This window comes from Peromyscus maniculatus, chromosome 21 (assembly GCF_049852395.1).
Source record: "Peromyscus maniculatus bairdii isolate BWxNUB_F1_BW_parent chromosome 21, HU_Pman_BW_mat_3.1, whole genome shotgun sequence".
In the NCBI taxonomy this organism is placed as follows: Eukaryota; Metazoa; Chordata; class Mammalia; order Rodentia; family Cricetidae; genus Peromyscus; species Peromyscus maniculatus.
The window spans coordinates 24,072,430-24,097,170 of record NC_134872.1 but is presented as its reverse complement, the minus strand read 5'-3'; the positions used below and the strand labels follow the sequence as shown (position 1 = coordinate 24,097,170).

The following is a 24,741-nucleotide window of genomic DNA, read 5'->3' as shown; positions in this document are numbered from 1 at the left end:
ACAGAATTCCACAACATATGTATATGCATTAGCTTACATTCTGATCAGTGGGTTCCTTCTGCCAGCATTTATTTGTTTTCTTGATAGTGAGCATTGTGACTGTGTGAAATGGAATCTCAATGTAGCCTTGATTTGCATTTCCCTGATGCCTAAGTATGTTGAACACATTTTTATGTATCCATGCATTTGTACTTCTTGCGAGAAGTGTCAGGTCATTTCATTTGCTCGTTTATTGATCTGATTTTCTGTTTCATAGATAAGTTTTTGAGTTCTTTGTATACAAAGGATATTAATTTCTGTTGAATGAATAGATGCCAGTGGTCTCCTCTGCTGTTTCCCTCAGAGCTGCATCCTTTGGTGATATCTTAAATTGTGGCATTCTATTCAAAGCAATCAGATAAACAACAACAAAGCTCTACCTCATTAGAGAGCTGGAAACGGGACACAGCAAAGCTCATACAGGGTTAAAAAGTAAAAAAACAAAAAAAAAAAAAAAAAAAAACCTCTCTCTAAGGTGGACTATGCTCAAATCTCAAAGTCTAATGCCCGGAACTTTTAGAAATATTAGTCTTTTCAATAGAGCTGACATCTGCACCAAGGCTAAAATTGCCCAACAGACCAGCTCAGGCTCCCCTTGGCATGAGATCTGGGCAGAGACCATTCTATCCCTACATATGGCTCCCTCACGCTGTTCTCTTAAAGGAAAGAAAGAAAATAACATTAAGGTTGATCCTATCCCAGAGCCACCAACCTCAACCGAAAGAATAGCATCAACATTTCTCCCCTGTGCTCTTTCCATAAACCCTCAAGATAGTGAAGAATTGTAGAAGAATTTTAGATTAGCTATTAATATATCCAAAGCGCCGTTTCGTTTGTTTTTCTTCAGGAAACAGTTTTAGCATTGTCTAAAGTTTATTTCCTTGCCCTTGGAAGGTGTTAACTTGTAAGCTCAAAGGCGTTTTCTTTCTCTCTTTTCCCTCCCCACCCCGATCTGAATTCAAGGCCCCTGAAGGAATTGACTGCCTGGTCTAGCAGTCTTGGCATCACATTTCTAACTGTTATGTCCAAATATCATTGTAATACAGATCCAAATGCTTTATGTATCTGCCAACATTTTTTACTCTGAGGGAAAAATGAAAGCATGAATGTTTACTGTGGACTGATAAAAGGCACACAAAAGGCTGACCCTTCTGTGTCAGAATAGTACCTAAGCATTATGGGTGCTGATCTGTTTTCTCTACACTTGGGTCTCAACTCTGGCTCCAAAGCCCCTCCGTGAGCCTCCACTCTTCATCGCAGTAGCCAGGGCATGCACAGTCATAGATTCCTGATGAAATCTGCCTCCAGGAAGCTTCTGTGTGTTTGTTTTGGTCCCGCTCCATAAAGCTGCACGATATTAACTCTAACCCCCTTTTAAGTGGTCAGTCTTCTCCGAGTGTTTATGTACTGAGGCAGTATGTAGGCAGAGTACCCCCAGGAGCAGCATTGGTAGCAATGACATTTATTCAGAAATGTCTGGACTGCCTTCCATACGGCTGTATACATTTAAGCTGACACCGAGGGCACGCATGAAATGCTGATTCCCCACATCTTTGCCAAATCATATTATTCTGTCTGGCGTTAGCCATCCAAGCCTGTGGGAAGGGACATCTAGTTGTGGTCTCTATTGCATTGGTATTTGTCTGTTGATTAGATGATTAGTGTAATGGTAAACAGTTTCCATCTATGTGTGGTCATTCTTATGTCTTCTTTTTCGAGAGTCTACTCAGGTGCTTTCTCATGTTTAATCTGACTGTGGTCTGTCCGTTGAGTTCTTCCTGCACACTGGCTGTGAACTTCCTAATGCAATGCGGTTTGCAAGTACTATTCCATTCTCGGGTTTGTAGCTTCTCATTGTTCATTGTTGATTAGATCCTTAACTGTTCAAAAGCCTTTTTTTTATTCTGTGTCATTTTTATTTTTGTTGCCTGTGTTGTTTTTTTTTTGGGGGGGGGGTCCCAGCTAGTCCTTATTACACTAGCTATTTAATTGATGTTCTTCCCTAATATTTATCCTTTAGCTCACTTGCAGTGGGGCTTATATGTATGTGGTATAACGCAAAGTTGAATTCTCTTCTGCATATTGATCTGTACTTTTCTTGGCATCATTTCCGAGTCAAAGTAAAAAAAAAATCAACCATAATGTGTGGATTTATTTACGAGTTACCTATTCTACAATATCCATATTTTTGTTATATCTGCCATGATATTTAGTTACTCTAGGTTTGGAATTTATTTTGAAGTCAGAGGGTATAATGCCTCCAGGTTTGTACTTTTTGTTCAAGATTGATTTTGTTATTCAGGGTTATTCAAGGTTTTTTTTTGTTTGTTTGTTTGTTTTTGTTTTTTTCGAGACAGGGTTTCTCTATATAGCTTTGCACCTTTCCTGGAACTCACTCTGTAGCCCAGGCTGGCCTCGAACTCACAGAGATCCACCTGGCTCTGCCTCCCAAGTGCTGGGATTAAAGACGTGCGTTACCACCGCCCGGCTAGTTTTTTGTTTGTTTGTTTGTTTGTTTTTAACATACATGAATTTTATGGGTTTTTTTGTTTGTTTTCTTGTTTTGTTTTTTTGTCTGCTACTGGGAAAGTGACACTGATATGTTTGTTCATAGGGATAACACTGATTCTATGCATCATTTAGAGTCATGAGAAATTCACGATATTGTTGTTCTTCAGTTCACAAGTACATCGTATCTTCCCATATGTTTTATGTAATATTCTATTTCTGAAGATTTTATTTTATTTTTAATTAAGATGGAGGCCAGAAGATGGCACCCACTCCCCTGGATCTGGACTAACAGGTGGTTCCAATGTAGGCATTGTGACACAAACCTGGGTTCTCTGCAAGACCATTGCACACTTTTTCCCATGGATACATCCCTCCAGACCATACCTTTGTTTTATTTCTTACATGACTGCTTCACAATTTTCAGTGTATAGTTACCATTTTGATTAAATGTATTCCTAAATGTTTATTATTTTCAGTACTTACTGTAGGTTAGATATTGCTTTCTTTTTTGATAATTTATTGCTGAAATATAGAAATATTACTGATTTTAAATGTAGGTTTAAATAAATAAACATTTGTTAGTTTTAGATGGTTTTGGGGTGGCCAGCAGTGACCAGTTAGTTAGCTTCTTCAGGAACTTTAGAATTTTATTAATCTCGGATAATGACCTATATTTTTCCATTTTTTGGTAGTGCCCATCTATGTTTTCAGTATTAGGGTAATGCTGACCTTGCAGAATGAACTCTTACATTTTTTGGAAGCCTTTGAGAGGAACATGTATTATTTCTCATCTTACTGGTTGCTAGGATCCAGGGCTTTTTGATGAAAGGTCTTTTGTTACTCATTCAATTCCTCATCATTATTGATTTATTCAGATTTCCCCTTTTTATGATTGTCAGATTGTGCTTAGCTTTAAAATTTACTCAGTTTTCCTATATTGTCCAGTTCATCCTTACACAGTCATTCTTAGTTGTCCAAATTTATCTTTTTTTTAGTTTTGTACTATCAGTTGTTATGTGTTCTCTTTCATTTGTAATTTTATGTGAACCTTTCTTTTTCTTAATCCAGCTAAAGGTTTGTTGATTTTTGTTTCTGATTATATTAAAGAGTATTAGTTTTATGTCATGAATTCTTTGGGTACAGCATCTTTCAGTATATCCCAGTCTGAGCTTGAACTTGTGGAAATATTTCTTTCTCATTATATGGAGGGATGGGATTACAGGTACAAACCACATACTCATCAATGTTTATATTAACTATTATTTTATTAGTCTCTATTTCATTTATTTCTGAAGTGCCTTGTATTATTTCCTTCTCTTTGCTAGCTTTAGGGATTAATGTTTTTCTGTTTCTCTGAAGAATACGTTAAGATGATTGATTTGGGATATTTCTCCTTTATTTTGTGTGTGTTTGTAGCTTACTTTTTATAACTGCATTTCTCACAGCTCATAACTTTAGTAGATTTTATGTTTGTGTTTTTAATCCCAGCACTCAGGAGGCAGAGGCAGGCGGATATTTGTGAGTTCAAGGCCAGCCTGGTCTACAGAGCGAGATCCAGGAAAGGTGCAAAGCTACACAGAGAAACCCTGTCTCAAAAAACCAAAATAAATAAATAAATAAATAAATAAATAAATAAATAAATAAATAAATAAATAAAATAAAGACTAGTATTTATTTTCCTCTCTACTCCCAAATGGTATTTTCTTTTTTCTTTTTCCTGTACCACCGACAGTTGGTAGACAGTGAGACAACATCTTATGACAAAATGCCCTATTACCCTCTACCCTGAGGAGATGACTTTCTCATCTTACTTCTTTAGGTTTGTAGGGTTTTATTTTTCTTTCCCTTTTTTTTTAATTAAGAAAAAATTTTCATTCATTTTACACACCAAAGATCCCTCTCTTTCCTCCTCCCACCCCCCCAGCCTCTCCCTCCCAACCCACCCCCCACTCCCATCCACAAGAAGGCAAGGCCTCCCTTGGGGAGGCACATCCAGTAGAGGCAGGTCCAAGCCCATCCCCCTGCTTCAAGGCTGCACAACCTGTCCCATCATAGGTAGTGGGCTCCAAAAAAGCCTGCTCATGCACCAGGGATAGATTCTGATCTTACCACCAGGGACCCCCCAAAACAGATCAAGCTACACAACTGTCTCACCATGTAAAGGGCCTAGTCCAGTCCCATGTAGGCTCCACAGCCAATGATCCAATTTTCATGAGTTCCCTCCAGTTTGGTTTGGTCATCCCTGCATATTTCCCCGTCATGATCCTGATGCACTTGCTCATAGAATCCCTCTTCTCTCTCCTTGACTGGACTCCTGGTAGGTTTTAAACAAGTACTCAAGTGGGCCTGTTCTTGAATCTCAGAGTTGGGCTTAAATTCTTAGTCAAAGAAGATTGGTGTGGCACTGCTCCTGAAGGCTCTGCCTGCTGGATCTCAAGGTGCTAGAACTGACTGAAATCCTCAGCATTGCTAAGATCAGCCTGGCATTGAGATAAACCCAGAAGTCAAGTGCTCAGGAGGTCTGGAGCCTAAGTGCAGTAGGATCTGGTTGTGTCTGGGAGCTCAGGGTGACAGCAATAGACTGGAACCTGGGTGTAGGTTTTCCTGGGACTTGGGGTTGAAGACAGTCTATAACACCTACTTTCTTCTCTACTCCTGGGAGGGAGCATAATTCTCTTTCATGCTGAGGCACCTGAGGTTGATGGAGAGTGACATGGACGATGTGAAATCTTTTCAGTGTGCCACTTTTCAGCTCCCCTCTACACTCAGGTGGTGTAGTTTCTCATCTAGCTTCCTTAGCTCTTGTGAAGGTTTATTTGTGCACAGTGCATTGATGAAATTAAAGATTTGAGAAGAGGATGAGTGATAGAAGTCCTAGTATGACACATTTATTTGTAACATGAATCTTAAAAGGTCTTATGATAAAAAAAAAAATCCCAGAGCTAGATATTGGGGTGAAAGCTGAAAGATTGGAGAAGGAAAACAGCCAGTCACTAGCTTACCTCTACAAAATTCTCAGCCTAAAGTGAGTGAGTTCCTGTTTCATCACGCCTTATATACCTTTTCTATGTCCTGCCATATCACTTCCTGGGATTAAAGGCATGTGTCACCACTGCCTGATTCTGTTTTTCTCATGTAATCCAGTATGACCTTGAACTCACAGAGATCCAAGATTTCTGCCTCCCAAGAGTGAGTGATAGGATTAAGGGTGTGTGCCACCACTGCCTGACCTCTATGTCTAATTTAGTGGCTGTCTCTGTCCTCTGATCTCCAGGTAAGCTTAATCGGGATGCACAATATATCACCACACTTATTAGCCTTTTCTATGTCTTGTTTCTTTCACAGTGTTGCATCTGTTCCTGAACGCACAGTGATTAGAACTCTGTTCCGTCCTCCCTGGCAACTGTCACAGCACCTGCCCCTGTCCCTTGAATACCCCTTCCTTAATTACTCTTTTCTCTTGGTAACCATTTGCCACAGTCTTCTGGTATTACAGCTGCTTGGCTGGCCACTTCCCATCCATCTACTTTCTCAATGTTTTCCTGTTGCATGTGCTAGTGATATTTCCCAATTTTGCCTTAGCCCCTGCAGGGGAAGCTCATCCTAGTCATTTGATTTAAAAACTTAGCTATATGAAGATAGATCCAAAACACTTAACTCCATTTGAAATTGCCTTATCTTGAATTTCCAATCTGTATATGCCCTGCTGTGTTGCCCGTATAACCTGCAGTCACTATGCCTAGAGGCGGACATGTGTTCCTTTCCAGCATCATTGCTAGCTCTCAAAATTTCCCCTGGTTACTTCTCAGTAAACGGTACTTATATAACATTTACTGGATTCCTGAACTAATAGGCTGGGGATCATCTTTGCCTTTCTCCAATCAATTTCCTTGGATGTCCCTGAATGACCTGCAGTGTATATATCTTAATTGTTAGTGTTCTCCTGGAAAAATTTTCCAGTGGCTTTCCATTACTGTTCACATAAATTATCACTTATCTCAGATCTTTAGGCAGCATTCATACATTCATTTTAAAAAAATCAGGGCTGGAATTCACAAAACTGTCTTGGACAAATTCCTTTTATGTGTAGATATGTGAGTCTTGAAGTTCTCAGTTGATTTGGAACTCCATGGCATTAATTATTCCTTTTTGATGTCTGTTTAATCTTGTCAAAAACACATTCACCATGGCAAACCAGAGTGGTTGCCTGCAGAGTGATTTTTCCTGATGTGTTTTTGAAAAGAACCAGTCACTGCTGGAAGCTCAGAGGTTCCTACCCTGGACCGATTGAATCAGAAACCTTGGGGAATGGCCCAAGCTGAAACCCTTTGTAAAAGTTCTGGTGACTCTAATGAGAAGCCAGAGTTTAAACCCACTGGTAGAGAGCAGTTGGGCCCTGGGAAGATTCACAACCATAGGCACATAGGAACAAAAGCATGGAGGTAAAGGGACAGAATGGAATCACATCAGATGAGGATTCTTTCATCCCTTACAGTGTTAGCTACCCCCAAAGTTTGGAGGGTGATTTCATCTTTAGGTGAGATAATTGTGGGTGCAATTAGCTTTCCAAACCCCAGGCATGCAGTCTATCTGTGGTTCTTTAAGTTTGCTACCATTTCACCATGGGTTTTTTAGCACATTCTATACTTTTATTTAAAAAAATAAAAACCCTCTATGACTTCATTGTGCTCCAGAATTGTTCAATTGTTAACTAAATGATGAAGGCTTCCATAGTCTCTCCCCTTAGCTTATAATTATTTCATCAATCTAACCAGAATGTTACCAAATCACTTTAAAAATTCATGAGTTCCAGTTTTCTTTAGTGTATTTGATTTTATTTGTTTGTTTGTATAGGTCCCTCATTCTTGACATCAAAATCATTTAAAGCCAAAAGCACATAATAAATGTTTAAGATACTATGCTTTTTGGTTGGATGAACAGGCAAAGAGCTGATGTATAGTTAGCTCTTTGGCACACATGCATTCATGTTTACCTTAGTTTATAACATCCATCTATTCCTTTACTAAGCATGAGAAGAGTGTGTCTGTTGTGTTAGGTCTGTGATAATCTATTTATTCTTGGTTGCCTTTGCCCACTCTTCACCGAGCCTGGAACTTTTTATGGAGTAAGATATAGCCACATCATTTTTCTCATTAAGATTTCATCATTTTTACTGTTTTTTTTCAGAGCTCTTGAATCCTCCTAAGTATATTTGTCGCAGGGTATGAGATGGCAGCATGATATTCAGTCTTTCTCAGAACTTTTAGGAGTCCACCATGGCTATATTTCTACTAACTGAGATTAACATTATTCTTCAGAGAGTTTCTATTGCTTCAATCAGAAATTCTTTCTGATGGTTTGGCTTTGGACTAGAAAAGAACTTATTCTGTGATAGCCTTATCCCTCTGAACAACACTCCACCAACATGTTTCATGTCCATGGGGCTCCAGTGTGCGAGGAACAAGGCTCCCAACTGTGCAGCATGGTGCCCTAGTTCCAAATGCATAGTCTGTATGATGAGGACCCCATCCAATCCTTACTGCCATGATTCAGATATACTCTCATAAGACACCTGATTTTCACCCATCTTATACCATTAAAGTCAGTGGCTTTAGCAGGCCAGAAACCTGAATGTATGTGTTTTTCTACATAGTACTGTTGTTATTCACAGGTTTCTATTTTCCCTTCACACCCCCAAAATCCCAGGGAAAGATTAAAAATGTCAAGATTTCTATTGTCATTGAGATATTGGCATTGTTGAAAACAGTGCAATGCCTGTACAGTCAGGGTTAACTCTTTAAGTGACAGTCTCAGTTTTTGCTCGTTACTGTTCTATTTTTAGTTTGTTGTTGATTGTGACTTGCAACAAACTAAGGTTTTATTTTTTTTTTATGTTAAAGGAGAAATGCTGTAATCATGCCACTGCAGAAATAATAAAAGGAACACAACAGCATGCCTATTTTGTTGTTGGTTTTACATTCTAACCTGTACTCGGATAAGCTTACTGTTAAATGTGGACTTTCAAAGAATTGCAGGAGTACTTAATGTGTATACTCTTGAAAGTGGCAGCCATTTATATTCATTACTCTGTCAAGTCAAGGGAAGCGTTGAGCTCAAGTAAGCATGTGGGGGCTTGAATTACAGTTACATACACGGGATGGCACTGGTAGGTTAAGTGGGCACTAGCAAATTGGAAAATGGAGACACGTCATTGCCAAATGTCTTGGCAGCAATTCAGACCCTGCAACATTGTGCACAACTGGTGTATAAGGTGAATAATTCTCTATTGGATCCAATGATTTTCTGTACTGCTTGAGCAACCTGCTCATATATTCTGGGTGGAGAGAATGTAAAATTTGGTATCAGATGTGTGTGTGTGTGTGTGTGTGTGTGTGTGTGTGTGTGTGTGTGTCTGTTAAAACATCAGACTCTTTATTACTGACTTTTCTAAAGGAAATGATAATTTCAGTTATATAATATCTCAGGCACTTGCAGTTTAAATTGCATATGGGGGTATTTGGTTAGATGATCATGACTTAAAGAATAATAGAGGAAAAGTTATTTTCATGACTGTTGTTACACCTTATCTGCAGAATTGTGAGATTGGAATTTTAATTGTGAGTTGTCTTCTGCTCAAGGTCCTTACCTTCTAAACCCCTTTTTCATGGGAAGAGAGGGTACAAGTACGTTTTTTGAGTCTCATTCTAGAATTGATTTTTTTCCATTTTACAGATATAGTTAAAGAATTATTTTCATAAAGTATATTTTGGTGATGTTTTTCCCCTTTGCCAACTCCTCCCCACTTCCCTCCCCACCCAACTTTACATTCTTTCTCGTTCAAAAAAAAAAAGAACCCATAAAAACACAAAAATTAAAATCAAACAAGAAGTCCAATAAGACAAAAGAATGCCAAAACAAAATGAAACACAAAGTACAAAAAATACTATAGTGGGTTTTGTTTTGGTGTGTGTGTGTGTGTGTGTGTGTGTGTGTGTGTGTGTGTGTGTGTGTGTGTGTGTGTATACCAACTATTCCTGGCCTTGGGGCCTGTGCAAAAGTATGGTTGATATACCCAGTGAGACTCCACTAGAGAAAACTGCTTTTCCCTTTGCAATGAGTATCCATTGCAATTGCAAGCATCTTGTTGGTTAGTGGTGGAACCTGGTGTCTACTTCCCCTCTTAGTGCTGGGACCCTCCTGACTTGAATTTTTGCAGGTCTTGTGTGTATGGCCATAGTCTTTGTGAGATCATATGAGCATCAGTTCTTTGTGTCTGAGAGATATTTTCATTGAAGTTATCCACCACTTCCGGCTCTTATGACCTTTCCACCTCTTCTTCCACACAGATCCCCAAGCCTTGAGGTGGGCTTTTGATGAAGACATCCTATTTAGAACTGAGTGCTCCAAAGTCTCTCACCCTCATTTCACTGACTGGTTCTGGGTCTCTGTGTTAACTCCCATCTCTTGCAAGAAGTTGCTTCTCTGATGAGGGTTGAATGAGGCACTGACCTATGGGTTTATCAATATGTGATTACGAGTCATTTTCTCGCTATGTTTCTTTTGTAGAATAATAGCGTTATGTTAACCCCTAGGTCCATAACCTATCTAAGTCTCGCATTCTTGACTAGTTTGGTAGTGTCAGGTATGGGTTCCATCTCATGGAATGGGTCTTAAATTAAAAAAAAAAAAGTGGTTGGTAACTTGCATAGTATTTGTGCCACTGTTGTGCCAGTACATCTTGTAGGCAGGTCACTATTGTAAGTCACGGGGTTTGTAGCTCGGTGATGCTGATGATTATCTTTCTCCTCCAGTAGCATTAAGAGTACCTTCCAACACCATCAAGACTAATCAGTAGGGATGAACCTCCTAACTAGGCACCAGATTGACTCCTTCTTGTTCAATGACATAAGTAACTGTTGTCTTCGACAAAAGAGACTTAGCCTCAGGATGTGGAGAGCAGTAAATAAATAATCTTGGCAATTAATTGCCTGTGATATTTGGTTCCATGAAACCAACAACTCAACAAGATGTAACCCATTCTTGGCACTAGAGGTTTTATTTGGTAGCATAAGATGTCTAGTTGGGGCATTGCTGCCCAAATTATATGATAACTTCATTTAGAATCCTTTTGTATATGTATTTATTTTAAGAAACTCCTATGATAGTAAGTTTCCATATGACCCCTAAAATGGTTCTTAGTGTTAGTTGACCACCACAGTTCCCTCCTTTACCCTTCTTTTTTGAACCTCCCTATTTAATTTTTCTAATTTTCTATTTATTTCTCTATAACACTATCTTCTATTTCCGGTTCCTTGGGAGAGCCTCTCCCTGGTTAGTCCCTTACTAGGTACCTAACTTCTATGGTTATTCAAATTGTAGCACATGTAACAAAAACTTAAAAGCTAACATCTGGTCACCAGCATTAGTTCATAGGCACAGTGGGGCCTAGAGACATCATCATGCTGGTTTCCAGAAGCTGAGTTTATCATAAAACCTATGTAACCACCTGGAGACACTTGCAGAAATTGCACCTAGACCAGGACTGAAGCTGATCGGAGAGTATGGGCTCTGGAACAAAAGTGGGCTATGGAGAGTCAGATTTAACCTCGCTAAGATCTGCAAGACAACTTGAGAGCCACTGATGCTGGAAGAAAGGACCCACAGTGTCTTCTTGAAAGCAGTGTACTCTGCTGAGGTGACTTGTTCATGTTTGGGTGCTGGATGAAGGCAAGATGAAGCTAGATTACATCCTAGGCCTGAAGATTAAAGGTTTCTTGGAGAGGTTGGTCTGGACCCAGGTCTTTAAGCTAGGTCTCACCAAATTGAGTCTCCATGCCTGTGTGTGCTCATCTACAAGTATCGTATCAGGATCCATAAGCAGGTGGTGAACATCCATCCCTCATTGTCTATCTGGACTCCCAGAAACACACTGACTTCTCCAACTCTGTTCTTCTTATGGTGGTGGTTGCCCAGGTCATGTGAAGAAGAAGAATGTCAAGAAGGGCCAGGGTGGTATTGGAGACAAGGATAATGAGGAAGAGGATTAAACTAACAATGCCCTGAACTGGAGAATTGTCTATTTTTTTTTCAGTTGACTAATAAATTAGAATTAACACAAGCATACACACATCCAAGCTATCATCCACAAAGAAGAGAAATATGCAACATTTGTCATTTTTAGTTACTTCACTGAGAATGGCTTTTTCTAGCTGCATCCATTTACCTGAAAAATTCATAATTTCATTTTTCTTAACAGCTGATTAATAATATTTTATTGTGTGTATGTATCACATTTTCATTATCCACTCACCAGTTGTTGGACATTTAGGTTGTTTCCAAATCATGAGTGGGGCGACAATAAGCATGGCTGAACATGTATCTCTGTAGTAAGATGTCGAGTCCTTGAGGTATATGCCCAAGAGTAGTATATCCGGATCTTGAGGTAGATCTATTCCCAGCTCCCTGAGAAACTGCCACACAGATTTCCACAGTGGCTTTTCCCATTTGTACTTTCACCAGAAATGAATAAGCCTTCCCCTTTCCCTGTATCTTCACCAGCCTGAGATATTACTATTTTTAATTAATTTTGGCCATTCTGATTGCAGTAAGATGAAACCTCAGAGTAGTTTTAATTTCCGTTTCCCTGACAGCGAAGGATGTCAGACAGTTAGGTGTTTCTCCAACATGTGTGTTTCATCCTTTGAAAACTTTCTGTGTAATTCTGTATACTATTTTTAATTGGGTTATTTGTATCTTGAAGTTCAGTTTTCTTAGTCCTTTATGTATCTAGATACTAACCCTCTATCACATATATAATTGGTAAAGATCATTATCAGTTCTGTATCCTGCCACTTGGCCCGAATGATGTTTTAATTTGCCATACAGAAGGTTTTTAATTTCATGAGGTACCATTTTTTTTTTTAAATTGTTGGGCTTAGTGCCTGTGCTACTGGCATTCTATTCAAAGACTCTTTTCCTCTGCCAATTGAGTTCAAGCCTATTCCCCACTTTCTCTTCTGTCAGATTTGGGATATCTGGTCTTATGTTGAGGTCTTGATACATTTTGGAGTTGAATTTAGTGCAGTATGATAGACATGGTTCTATTTCCTTTTTTATTATTAAATTTATTTTTATTAAGAAATTTTCTATTCATTTTACATACCAACCACAGATCCTTCTCTCCTCCCTCTTCCCACCCTCCAGTTTTCCCCCCAATCCCCCCCCCATTCCCACCTCCTCCAAGGCAATGTTTCCCATGGAGAGTCGGCAGAGCCTGGTACATCAGTTAAGGCAGGTCCAAGGCTCTCCTCCCTGCACCAAGGCTGGGCAAGGTGTCACACCTTAGGCACTGGGCTCCAAAAAGCCCACTCATGCACCAGGGATAGATCCTGATCCCCCTGCCTGGAGGCCCCCAAACAGTTCAAGCTGAACAACTGTTTCACCTATCCAGAGGGCCTAGTCCAGTACCAGGGGGGCTCCTCAGCTAATGGTCCACAGTTCATGTGTTTCTACTAGTTTGGCTAGCCGTCTCTATACTTGTTTCTCATCATGATCTCGATGTCCCTTGCTCATGGTTCAATTTTCATTCTTCTGTATGTAACCATCCAGTTGATCAACACCATTTGTTGAAGACGCTATCTTTTCCCCAGTATGTATTTCTGGCATGTTTGTTAAATATACAGTGTCTGTAGATGAGTGGAAAGATGGGTCTTCAGTTAAATTCCATTGATCAATGTATCTATTTTTATGCCAGTACTATATCTCTGATACACAGCTTGAAATCTGGGGTGGTAATAACTCTAACATTTCTTTTATTTATTATTCAGGATTGTTTTAGTGTTCTCTCTCTCTCTCTCTCTCTCTCTCTCTCTCTCTCTCTCTCTCTAGTTGTGTATGTGTGTGTGTGTATGTATGTGTTTGTGTGTGTTTCCATATGGATTAAAAAATATTTTCAATATCTGTGAAGAATTGTGTTGGACTATGTCTACGGCCATACCACCCTGAACACTCCTGATCTCGTCTGAATCGAATTATAATGTATCTGTAGATTGCTTTTGATGGCCATTTTCACAATATTAATCCTAACTATCCATGAGCATAGGAGATCCTTCTATTTTCTGGCATCTTCAATTTTTCCCTGCATTGTCTTAAAGTGTTTGTAATACCAGTTTTTCACTTGCTTGGTTAGAGTTATTTTTTGTTGGGGGGCAGGGTATTGTGAAAGATACTGTTTCCTCATTTCTTCTCGTCTGTTGGCCATTGGTTTATAAGAGAGCTACTGACTTTTGTGTTAATTTTGTATCCTGCTCCTTTAATGAAAGTATTTATCTGTTGCTGAAGTTTCCTGATGGAGTCTTCAGGGTCTTTTATGTTTCAAAATAATATCATCTGCAAATAAATATACTTTGAGTTCTTCCTTTCCTACTTGTATGTCCTTGATACCCTTCAGTCTTCTTATTGCTCTTTCTAAGACTTCAAATACTCTATGGAATAGGTACTGAGAGGGAAAATTAAAAAAAATGTCTACTAAAATCAGAAACAAGAATGGCATTTTTAGAGTTTTGGTTATAATTTAGAAATGTTCTCTTATTATTTTCCTTTGTTTACTGAGTCCCTTTAGGGAATGATAATTATGCAGCTTATAGGAAAGGCATGCACAGATTTTAATACCTTTAACAAATGGGTAATACAATTTCATTCATTTTTCTCAATACCTATAGAACTCTTAGGCCGACCAGCATTTCTATGGGGAGTCTCAAGTCCCACCTCCTAACAAACAAGTCCTAGCATACTTCTTAGAATTTTGTCAAAAACATATTAAATATTGAATCCTTAATATTAAATGTGTTTTAACTAAATCTATAAGCTTTTGCTTTGTTTTCACATTTAAAATGTTATGTTTAAGACCAAATAACTAAAACAAATGTTTTTATTGCCTAATGATGTTTCCAGCAAATCATTTAAAAATCTAGTGTGTTAATACCTGCTGTTGCTTATATAGATTAAAAAGTAGTTAGCATCGTTCCCAGCCCTTGCCTAGAGCCAAGAAGAAAGGATACAGATCCCAACTTGTCCTCAGAAAGTGGTGGGATTATTTCAGGTCTTCTAGATTAAAACATATATTAGCATGCTCAGTTTTAGAAAAAAATTTATGACAAAATAAATGAAATTAAAAGAAAAAACCAATTATCCCATTAGAAGCAAACTTCTTCTTTTTATAAAGACTTTCAGGAAGTTAATGTCTTTAGCAACTACATGGTAGGTATGTGTGATATTAATTTCAATTCTTCTGTAAGTTGATTATGTCAGGGTATTTTATCCCAGCAATAAAAATAAAGCTAGGATAGTATGTACACTTGTAGGGAGATTTAAATCTTTAAATTTAATATGACACCAAAAGCATTTATGTAGAGCCTTAGGTCATTCTTCAAAGATACTATTTTCATGGCTATAGTTTTTTCTTCCTAAGGATAGGCAAAACTTAACTCTATATTTTGGCACTATATATAACTTTATTATACATGTGCACTTATTTCTTTTTAGAATGACTATAATGTTACTTAGGACTTGCCTTGAGTTGTAAGTTTTCTCTCAAGTATCAGAAAGTGGAATATTAGTGGTTATTCCCAATGTTGTCTTGCTCCGTGATGTTTCCTGGGACCTGGGTCTCTTAGGGACATCGGTATGTGAGTTTTTACTTTTGATTTTCTCACAGTTGCTCCTGCACTGGTGTCTTTTACTATTGTGTTGTCTTCCTTACAGTGAAAAGAGAAATAAATGGAAAACCCACAAGAACAAGTTCTAATGGATCTTAGCTATCAGTGGAGGGAATGCCATCCTTCCTTGAGGCATTAGCTCATGTGTTAGAATGTGGTCAAGTCTGTGCTAAGGGAGACAGAAGGACTGACTATTCTGTCATTTTCTTGTTCTGTCCTTGGAAAGAGTGGATGTGGATGAATGAGTGGAGAAGGCCGACTGGGGGAGACCTTCAGTGATAAAGCTCTGATGAAGAGAAGGACGTAAGGTTGGATAGAATCAGTGCAATGTGGTGCTAGGGATGCTGGAGATCTGGAAGTCTTTTAGAGTCTGACAGCACTCTAGTGGTTTCTGTTTGTAATACTAGCTTTCAGGAGGCAGAGGCAGGAGGATTGCTGCAAGTTTGAGGATGGTCTGACCTATATAGGGAGTTCTGAGTCAGGGCTGAGGAGGGAGACCCTGTCTCAAAAGACAATAATAAAAATAGTTTGTCACAAATTAAGTCAAAGGGCTTTTATCACTAACTAGGCCTATACTTAATTGATGATAATCTTTGGGAAGATACTTTAATGGTTTCTCAAAGCCAAGGAAGGTCTCATGGAGAGGATAAGCCATTTGTGGTTTTGTTCACTGATATCCTCACCAACTGAAAAAGACCACAACCACCTAAATATTTCACATAACACACAATTTGTTTGTTCATTGTTTTTTTCACATGTTGAAAGTAGTGTGTGTGTGTGTGTGTGTGTGTGTGTGTGTGTGTGTGCAGAGTTCTTCCACAGTGTAGTTGAAGGTATTAGAAAGAAAGTAAGACTTCCAGTTAGTCTGAGATTTCCCATGACTTCAGGGACAAACTGAGTAGGGGAACGCTGTGCTCAACTGTAGTATGTATGTGTTTGAAAATAAGTTTATGGGAACTGGGCCTGGGCACATAGCTCAGTACTTGTTTCACATGCACAGAGCCTTGAGTTCAATTCTCAGCACTGCATTAATTGGCTGTGGTGGCCCCCACCTGTAATCTCAGAATTTAGGAAGGGAGGCAGGTGGATCAGAAGTTCAAAGGTAATCCTCTGCTACAGCTATTTCATGGACAGACTGAACCATCTGAAACAGTGACTCAAAAAATAAAAGCAAAACAATAACAATAAAAAAGGAAAATAGGGGCTGGAGAGATGGCTCAGAGGTTAAGAGCACTGACTGCTCTTCCAGAGGTCCTGAGTTCAATTCCCAGCAACCACATGGTGGATCACAACCATCTGTAACAAGATCTGATGCCCTCTTCTGGCCTACAGTCATACATGCTGTATACATAATAAATAAATAAATCTTTAAAAAAATAAAAATAAAAAGGAAAATAAAATATTCCTATGCAGCACATTACCATGTTTAATGGAGATATATAATGAAAGTTTAATAGTAATAATTAAAATTATGTATATGAAGTGAAAAAATAACTTAGTAAAGTTTACTTTCATAAAGCTGATTTTAAAGATAATTACTTATAAATAGAAAATCCATACTTCATATTTCTTAGAAAATTTGAAAATATAGATATTATAAGATTTATAAAATGAAATATATTCTAAGATACATGGTCTGTTTCCATTATTGAGGTATATTTCAGGAGATGATTTAGGCTTAAACTGAATGTTAACTATTTTTGTAAAGGTTAAGGAAAACATAGACAACAGTAGAGAAATGTCTTTCTCTCCATACACTAATATGTATACTGCTATTTCTCTATTATTAAAATACATTTTGTTTTGTATATTCCTAGAGAAACTTCCATTTTTACATAATCACAGACTGAGGGCATGGATGGGCATGTTGGACTTCCTGAAAAATGACTACTGTTATTTGGTCATATATCTTGAAATAATAAATTATTTCTTTTCAAAACTATCCTAAGCATTCACTGTAGCATATTTAACTGGACAAGCAGTTATAATTAATTGCTTTTTCAATGGTTTAGGTAATTTACTGCAATATTTGAGACTTCATTCTCCCCAAACAGTAATTTCTAATATACATACAGTCTAGTGTTCATTTTACTGAATGTAGATATGGAAGTGCTATGGGCAGACCCCTCTGTACTCTGTGAATGTATGTTGCTCTCAGTGGGTGATAATAAAAGCTGATTTGGCCTATATCTAGGCAGAATAAGGCTGGGCAGGAAAGCCAGACAGAGAGACAGGGAGAAGGCAGAGTAGAGGGAGATGCAAGCCAGCTGCCCAAGAACCAAGATGCCAAAGGACCAGTAAGCCATGGGATGTGGTGATGCATAGATTAATAGAAATGGCTAATTAAGATTTAAGAGCTAGTTAGTAATAAGCCTAAGCCACTGGCCAAACATTTATAATTAATAGAAGCCTCTGTGTGATAATTTGGGAAGCAGCTGCTGGGTACTTGGGAAAGAGTGGGACAGAGAAAAGCTTCTGTTTACATGGAAGGTAGCCTTGGATCACTGACTCTAACAACTGGAAGTACATTATTCATCAACACATATGGTGGATACATGAATTCTTTGGGTGTAAATAAAAACAACATCACACTGTTTCTCCGTTACATTTCACATATTACAGAGACAATGATGGAACAAGAGAAGGACGATAGTAAGTTTGTGAGGCAGTATTAGGTCCTAGAAAATGAAAGAGTTGAGAAAGAGGAAATTATATGAAGAGAATAAGGAGTGGGGAGGAAAAAAGAGAAAAGAATAATGGTTCAGAGACCCCCACCTCAATGATAAATAACTCAACAGTGGTTAGCTAGAGTCCAGAAAGTACCATCTGGGATTAAAGTTTCATTTATTAATGATACAGAAATGAAAGAGTTTCATTTAAGAAGAGAGGAAATGATGGGGTGGGAATTTAGGAGAGAGGAGTATGTGGGGGAGTTGGATGAGGGAGATTGCAGGGACTGGCTTCAGTACACTTACTGGGCTAGAAAGAGTAATAGGTTGTAAAGTCCATTTTTAGAGGAGGAGGAGGAGAAATATATCCATTAAAAATTAATAGGCTGAGAAGAGTGTGCTGGGAGAGAGATCAAGAAGTGCACTTGAGTAGCTAGTTACCCTCTGAGATGGCTGAAAAGCACATTTAAAAGCAAATCATTTGCAGGAAAGGTTTCTGGTTCTTAATAAGATAATTCAGCATGTGAGATGTCACGAACAAAGACAGTTATTTTGATGGGCAAAAAAGCTCTAGAGTGACATTTCTTGGACGTGAGCTTTTTCTTGGAAGTGTGGGAAGTGGCAAGCTGAGAGTCTTGTCTTGTCTTCCACTGGTGGAGGTAATAATGAGCAAGAAGCACCCACAGGGAATGCTCCTGGAAGGAAAAGAAGCATTGTGCTGGGCAAATAGCACCATCAGCCTTCAAGTAACACAACCATGGCTGCCCATTAGTGTTCATTAATCAACAGGAGAGAAAGGCACAAAGTGTGTGGAGTAAGATTTCCAAAATGTGGCAGCCAAGTTAGGAGCACTCTAGGGTGCCCACAGGGTGGAGGTGATGCAGGACTTAACTCCAGCTGTGACAGAATGGACTGGATTTTGGTTTGGCATTCTCCAGTTCTGGCTAATAAACATTCAGGCCACATTGTCCTCTCCTCTCTTTCCCAGGGTAGGAGTGCTCATTAAAGTTACCTTCTCAGAGATCCAACCTCTGCCCTCTGTAGCCAGAAAAGGAAACAGCCTGTCCCTTGACATTGGGTACAAAGCACTGTAGGATTCCTGTCTTCAGGAGAGCAGTCTGACGATGTTTTGAAAAGCTCCAGGTGCACTGCATGCAAGCCAGCTTCCTGAAATCGGGTCAGAAACTGGAGTAGGGGAAGCAAGCTGCCCTCCAACTCTGGTGGCATGCATTCAATGCCTTGAAGCAAAGCTGGAGAGACTCAGCCAGACCTCCTGTAGCCATGTGGCACCCGGTGGCTCTCCGTCATACATGGTCTCTCCAGATAGGCAACTCTGTTTTCTTAAGGTTTGATTCAAATGTTCTCTTACTTGAGATAATAAGAACATGTAAAAATATAGGGAACCTTGTGTCACAGGTAGAAATGGAATAGCATAATTCTGTCTCCCTACTTGTGGGACATTATTTTTATTTGGTTTCTTACTATTTGTGAAATAATTTATACAAAATTTATTTTCCATTTAGCATGAATATTATGATTCGAGGGTTTATCAAAAACTTAAGGGTTTCCTGATAACATCATTTGACAAGGTCATCTGACTCACGGGAAGTAGAGAAACTATCTTTATATATGCTTGATTTTCACCATTCAACTAAAAATCTTTAAAATCTGAATGAATCATTCTGTTACTTTGTAGCCAGTCAGGTTAGTGTACTAGACAATTAACATCAAGTTTTACTCCACCATTCAAATTTTGCATTACAAGCAGCTGTATTTTGTTTGGGGGCATTTACCCCTATAGCTTTTCTTTAAAGCATAGGATTGTTTAACCGATCTTTTATTCTTAAAATGTCTAAGTCTCCTTTGTTATTTTGCTTTGCTTTGTTTTTGTTTTTGGTTTGGGATTTTACTCGGTAGCCTAACTGGCCTGGGACTGACTGTGTCACTTAGGCTGGCCTCATATCTGTGACAATTCTCCTGCTTTAGACTCTTCTGAGTATGAGGATTATTGGTATTAACCATCATACCTGGCTTCCCCTTTTAAGACTTGATATATGGAAAGTAATTGTAGATTTTTGTCCTTTTTTCAACTTGAGGCCTCTGTCAACACGTAACATGGAAATATTTATAGAGAACACAATGAAAAGGGTGGGCTTAGTGGCACATACCTGTAAAAACAGGAAACTGAGACAAGAGAATCCTGAATTTGAGGCTAGCCTGGGCTGTACAATGAATCTCTGCCTCAGAATAACAAGATAAGTAAATGAATACATAAGTAAAAAGTGAAAATAGTTGCTTTTACTTCTGATTTCAAACCATCAGGTCAACAGAAGCTACAGAGAAATCCGTCCACTGCTTACAGAGCCACAGAACTAAAAGGAGGGGCAGGGTGGCTTCAGTCTTAAAGTATTTCACAGTTTAACCTTGTGCGGTGAATGGATGTATTGGCGTTATCTAGTTATGGTAGGTTAGTACAGTCGGCTTCTGGTTGTTTCTCCTTCCTCATCCTAGATCTCTTGAGAGGCATTGGCATCATCATGAAACACTGCCAAGATTGTATGGCAAGTGTCTTACCACACCTTAAAGATAGCCATGGCTCACAATATGGGCACAATTGTATCAGTGAGCTGTCAAGATACAAAGGGCTGTTAGGATTAAATAGTAAATCTATGGTAAAGTGAAAAGAGCTATGTTTTTTTTTTTTTATCCTATGTAACAAAGCTACTTTACTTTTGGAGGGATTTATGTGAAGTGTTCACGGATTATATGTGCAGAAGCCAGTGGAGGATGTCAGATATCCTATTTTGCCACTGTCCAACTTATTCTTTTGAATTGGTGTCAGGGTATCTCACTAAATTTGGAGATAAATTGGTAGGGAAAAAAAAAGACTGAGTGTCTCTCTTGTCTCTGCCCTACCCACTGACAGTCCTGGGATTACTGACAAATGCATGGCTATGCTTGGCTTGTTACATGGGTTCTGGGAATCTAAACTCAGTTCCTCACTCTTATGCGGCAAGGACTCCTACATAACAAGACATGTCCCCAGGGCACACCTCAACTTTTTCATGTATCTTGAAATTCAGAAGACATTCAAGGATCCTGTACAGTCTTTAGGTCAGCCCCACTCCCATTACACAAACACACAGGCACACACACACAAATACACACACACACACACACACACACACACACACACACACATACACACTTGTGTTCATATACATACTCTTACACAGCCGGTTTTTCAATCTGTCTTAAATTATATGGGAATTTGTTCCCAAATAGAAGGTCTTTATCTGGTATTATATATCTAGTGAACTTTATGGCTTACATACCCATTCATATTTCTCTCAAAGTTATAAATAATTTTCTCCCCAAAAAATGTTGCATGGATAATTGTTTAAATAGCCTTCCAGTTAAAAGCTTCCAATCAACTGATTGTCAACTGTCATTCTTTATGTAGACCTGTTCTTTCATGAAAGTAAGAAATGCACCTGGTCCTGAATTTCCTGATTCATTAGAGTATGAGGTCTTGGCTGCCTCAGCCATATCAAGCAAGTTTACACACTTACAGTTCAATTAGCAATAATATTTGACATCTGTTCCCACCACTGTGTCTGAGTGGAACACGTACAAAACATGTTGGCTCACAATTAATTTCAATAAAACACATAATTTTTATTACATCTGCTCTCTCTCTGAATTAAAATCAGTTCTCTCTGTGTATGTCATATGAAACAATTGGTCACTATCATAAAATTGTAAAATTTGACATCAATTTCAATGATAATGAAGGCTAATTATTGTGTTTTTGACATCTGCCCTTTACATGATGACCCTATTAATAGAATTTTGCTGGGTCTGCCTGCTTCATATTTATGCTCGACCTTAGCAGACAACAAACTATGACACTGGTTTGGGAACAACATTTGATCTTGTCTTTAATTCATGGCTTAGAGTCTTTCATCTCTTTGATCATCAAATGGGTTTTATTTAGTACTGTTTATTATATTTAATTTACTTGGCAAACAGCACATACTTTTATCTTTAGAGTGGTGATACTGAGGTGAATAATAGCTTAATTTAGAGGAAGATGCTGAAGAACACTATAGATGATTTTACCACTGTAATTTACATCCTCATCATTGTGGGGGTGTGTGCATACATATGCAGTCAGACACTCTTCTGAAAGAAAAGAAGCAGGATGTGTTTGGTAGGATGAGACTCTTTTTTTTTTTTTTTTTTTGGTTTTTCGAGACAGGGTTTCTCTGTGTAGCTTTGCGCCTTTCCTGGAACTCACTTGGTAGCCCAGGCTGGCCTCGAACTCACAGAGATCCACCTGGCTCTGCCTCCCGAGTGCTGGGATTAAAGGCGTGCGCCACCACCGCCCGGCTAGGATGAGACTCTTAAGCAGCATACCTTTCTCACCTCTATATGAACTGTCCTTGAACCTAGGCTTGCCATAGTTATTTTAAAGCCATTGTCTGAGTCAGTGTTCCATTGCTGTGAAGAGACACCATGACCATGGCAACTCTAACAAACAAAGAAAGCATTTAATTGGAGACCTTTTTACAGTTTCAGAGGTTATTCCATTATCATATGATGGGGAGCATTGGAAGTGTGCAGGCAGACATGGTGCTGGAGAATTAGCTGAGACTTCTGCATCCTGATCTGTAGGCATAGAAAGGGAGAAAAGGCCTGGCATGGGATGTTGCAGCCTCAAAGCCTAACCCCAGTGACACATTTTCTCCAAGGGAGCCACATCTCCCAACCCTTCTAATCCTTTCAAATAGTGCCACTCCCCAGTGACTAAACATTCAAATATATGAACCTATGGGGGTCATTCTAGTTCAAACTGCAGCATATCATTCTCTGGTCCCAAGGGTATGTAGCCATATCATAATGCAAAAAATGCATTCAGTCCAACTTCAAAAAACCTGCATAGTTAATCACATTCGGAACTCCCTTTAAAAAGTATAAAGTTCAAAGTCTCTTCTGAGATTAATGGCAACCTCTTAACTGTAATCCCCTGTAAAATCAAAATAAAAAAAGCAAATAATGTAATTCCAATGTGCAATAGCACAGAGCATACACTACTATTCCAAAAGGGATGCGGAGGTTGCAGAGTGATGAAATCCTGAAGCAAAACAAGGCTGAAAAGCAGCAGCATGGCAAACTCCAAATTCTGTACCTTCATGTCTGTTGTCAAAGCACTCTTCAGGTTTCCAACTCCTTTCAGCTTAGTTGACTCCAACTTACTTCTCTCTCTTGGGCTGGTTCTACACTTGATCTACAGCTTTCCTTGGCAGGTGTCGTACAACTCCAGCATCTCTAACATCTTGGGGTCTCCAAACACAATGTAGGCTTTACCTTCACAGGTTCACACATTGGTCTCTCTGGGTTTTCATGCAGGGACACCCCTGACACACCTGGCCTCAGCAGCTTCCCCAAATGCAGAACAAGATTTCATAACCCCTTTTTGTATTCCTGAGTCTAAAGTCAGAATCACATGGTTGAAGTTGCTGAGTGCTATTGCTTGATGGGTCTGTAACTTAGTCCTCTCATTCAATTACGTTTGCATCAGCTTCACTCAATTCATTCAATTTCATTGGCATCCAATTCCCTTCACTATGTATCCTTTCCTTTAATTCCCTTTCACAAGTTGGAAGCTTAGCTGGGTGGGGTGAAGCATAAATCTAATTAACCTTTTCAATAAAACCAAGAATCAGATATTGGGGTAATAACCTGAAAGATAGGGGAAGCAGAGAAGCCACCAGTGACTTCTTACCTCTCTGGATCCTCCAACCAAAAAAGCTCATCACTTCCTGTCTCTACCTCCCATGTGCTTCTATGGTTAACTAGTGGCTAACTCTACCTTCTGATCTCCAGGCAAGCTTTCTTTGTCAGAACACACACAAAAAAAATCACACAACAGTGGGGTCTTGCCCTGAGGTCACCATTGAATTTATTCTATTTAGCATCAGGCTTTTCGTTAGACTTTTTATCTCCTTGAGTACTGGACTTAGCTCTATTACTTTTCCTGGTATCTGTTTTTCTCCTCAAACTGTAATTTCATATTTCTCCTTGACCCACTTACTCTTTTTCATTATAGATTTGCATAACAGTGACTACTCATAACCACGTAGAAAAGTCAACACTAGGCTGTCCTAAAACCCCTTCTGCCAACACCATTAATACAACACTCTTCAATTTAGCCTCAGGTAGATTTTTAGGACAAGAGCAAAAACCAGTAACCTTCTTTGCCAAAATATCATTAAGTATGGTCTCTATGCTATTTACTAATATTTGTCTGCTATGAAACTTCTCGAATTGGGCTCCAATAGTTCAAATTATCCTTTGCACTGTCTTCCATGCTCCTATTAGGATGGTCCATTAAGCCTGGTTCAAAACCTCCAAGTACTTTTCTAGTCCAAACTCCCAAAGTCCTCGGTATTCTTCCAAAAAACAGCATGGGCAGACCTATCACAAAAATACCTCAGTCCCTGGTACCAACTTCTGTCTTAGTCACTGTTCTATTGTTGAGAAGAGACACCATGACCAGGGTAGCCCTTATAAAAGAAAGCATTTACCTGGGGCCTTGCTTACAGTTTCAGAGATTAATCCAGTACCATTGTTGGGGGCCACACGGGTGAAATGGTGCAGGAGGTGTAGCTGAGATTTCTTTACACTGATCCATAGTCAGAAAGTGAAAATCTGAGCCTTTCAAGGGCTTTTGATACCTCAAAGCCCACATAGGGCTATACCTCCCAGTCCTGCTAATCCTTTCAAATAGTACCACTCTCTGG

General features: G+C 39.0%; 1 protein-coding gene and 1 pseudogene across 7 annotated transcripts in view; both read left to right on the top strand.

Moving 5' to 3' along the window:
• Nucleotides 1-24,741, top strand: part of Ctnna3 (catenin alpha 3) — a 1,515,753-nt gene that overhangs the window by 902,598 nt on the left and 588,414 nt on the right. The gene's annotated exons all lie outside the window — the stretch shown is intronic.
• Nucleotides 11,010-16,638, top strand: LOC102906154 (small ribosomal subunit protein uS4 pseudogene; annotated as a pseudogene). Its single transcript, XR_013046811.1, has one exon. The product of XR_013046811.1 is annotated as a small ribosomal subunit protein uS4 pseudogene (transcript).